General features: G+C 36.0%; 1 non-coding gene across 1 annotated transcript; it reads left to right on the top strand.

Moving 5' to 3' along the window:
- The first annotated feature begins 244 nt into the window (after positions 1-244).
- Positions 245-360, top strand: LOC147916702 (small nucleolar RNA SNORA3/SNORA45 family). The gene has a single exon (XR_015552838.1). It is a non-coding gene; the product is annotated as a small nucleolar RNA SNORA3/SNORA45 family (small nucleolar RNA).
- The last annotated feature ends 2310 nt before the right edge of the window (positions 361-2670 follow it).

The raw sequence follows: 2670 nt of genomic DNA on the forward strand, positions 1-2670 counted from the left end.
TCACCAAAAAAAAAAAAAATTTATGTACTACAGCTACAGCAGTACCAACAGGAAAATTTATAGCTTTAAATATGTCTATCAGAAAATAAGAAAGACTGAAAACAAATGAGGTATGTATTCAAATCTAGAGAAAACCCAAATAAACAAGAAGGACATAATGAAAATTAGAAAGAAATCAATGAAATAAAGAATAATACCAAGAACAGAAAAACAATATAAATGACTAATAAAAACAAACATTTCTATTGAGGCTAGAGTCAGGCTTGCCTTAGTGTGCTAGAGTCCTCAAAGAGTAACTGCTGACTTTATTCACTGGCTGTGGCCCTCATGGCACAGCCAGTCACTGGGTCAGTGACACGCATCAGATTGACCTATACAACTGTTAGGTTTCACTTATGCCCATAAATTAAGGGATGGCATTTTAACTATTTGTTTAGAAGACCTCTACTGTAGGTGTAGAATTTCTGTAAAATGCCGTGAGGTGAACTGAATTCTAGTCTTGGCACTATCTCTGATTTTCTCAGTGACTTACCCTCGTCCCATGAAATAAGGCTTGTCTTTTCCTCCTAAAAGTTTTTGGTGGCTTTGTAAAGATTTGTTTTATTCAACAAATGAATGGAGTACCTGCTATGTCACTGTTTTACACCCATGAACAACTTACACTGTAATGGGGGGAGATGGACGATAGAGATGATAAACATAGTTTCTTAATGGGAGTGAGGTTATGAAAATGAAAAAAAGAAAAACCAATAAAAAAACCAAAAATTTCTTTGAAAACATTCATAAAATAGACATCTGTTAAAAGACTAATAAAATAAACATCAAGAAAACAAGAGAGAAATTTTTTAATTTATTTTTTAAATTTTAATTAATTAATTCATTAATTTCCCCAAAGCCCCAGTGCATAGCTGTGTATCCTAGTTGTAGGTCTCTCCAGCTCTTCCACAGGGACGCCACCTCAGCATGGCTTGATGAGTGGTGAGTAGGTCCGCACCCAGGATCCAAACCAGTGAACCCCGGGCCGCTGGAGCGCAACACGCTAACTTAACCACTACACCAATGAGCCGGCCCCGAGAGAAATTTTTAAAATAACCAAACTACAGAATTAAACAGGAGGTAGAACTAAGATTTTAAAATATAAAAATAATATTAGAACAATATATACGTATATACAACTACATACATTTGAAAACCTAGATGAAATGAACAAATTTCTGGAAAATATATAATGCTAAAATTGGCACATGATAAACTGAAGACTTGAACAGACTAATAGCAAAACAACAAACAAATTAAAATAGTAATTCTAAAAATCTCCCTGCCACCCCAAAAGTCCCAGGTTATTTTATAGGTATTTATAGGTAAACTCTACCAAAATTTCAAGCAATAGCTATTTGATATTTAACACAAATTGTCCCAAAGATAGAAAAGAGGGAAAGCTGTCCAGATCATTTCATGAACTTGACATAACTTGATATAAACTTGACATCAAAAGAGAAAAGAACATTATAAGAAAATGGAATTCTAGGCCACTTTTATTTAAGAATATAGGTATAAAAAAACACCAATAAAGGGGCCAGCCCAGTGGCACAAGCAGTTAAGTGCACATGCTCCGCTGCGGCAGCCCGGGGTTTGCCAGTTTGGATCCCGGGCGTGCACCGACGCACTGCTTGGCAAGCCATGCTGTGGCGGCGTCCCATATAAAGTGGAGGAAGATGGGCACGGATGTTAGCCCAGGGCCAGTCTTCCTCAGCAGAAAAAGAGGAGGATTGGCAGATGTTAGCACAGGGCTGGTCTCCTCACAAAATAATAATAATAATAATAAATAAAATAAAATAAATATTAAAAAACAAAAAACTTCAATAAAATATCAACTGTATGTTCCATTTGCACGCAGTCATACGAGTGTCTGCTGCTTGGCTCTGCAGAGCTAACCTGACTCCTTTCCTGCTTGAGGACAGGCTATCTCATCCTTTAATTTTGTGAATTACCCAGTATGCTACAACTAAACAAGTGGTGTTTCTTTGTTTACTTCTACGGTATTACTAATGCTTTCCATCACAGAAAATTAACCGTAAGATGAAATTAATAGATATAGATCAGATTTTATCTCATAAAAAAGATCCACTGAATCTAATACTATATTAAAACACAATGCATACTTATTCAAATAATGGAATACTAAATAATATGAAAAAGCTAAATACTGCTATACACAATGATCCACATTGTTCAGTGAAAAGCCAGACACATAAGACTGCATACTATATGATTCTATTTCTAAGAATTACAAGACAGGCAAATGAATCTACGGCAAGAGAATTCAGAGGAGTCACTACCTTGAGCGTGGGAGACTGGCAATATAGACTGGTTAGGGGAAGGAGAAAGCCTACTGCTATGCTGGGAATATTCATTATCTTGTCTGAGTGGTATTTAAATGAGTGTATATATATGTAAAAATTCATCAAGCTGTATATCTGAGATTATTGTACTTCACTGAATGTAGGGTATACTGCAATGACATAAAAAGCACTCTGAATGGGAGGAATTTATCCCAGTAATGTGAAAATAGTTCATGATTAGAAAGTCTACCAATATAATTCATCACTTTAAAGCAGAGGTTGGCAAACGTTTTCTTGTAAAGGGTGAGATAGGGCCGGCCCCGTGGCT

Source organism: Ceratotherium simum, chromosome 7, assembly GCF_057802395.1.
Source record: "Ceratotherium simum simum isolate JZ-2026a chromosome 7, ASM5780239v1, whole genome shotgun sequence".
Lineage (NCBI taxonomy): Eukaryota > Metazoa > Chordata > Mammalia > Perissodactyla > Rhinocerotidae > Ceratotherium > Ceratotherium simum.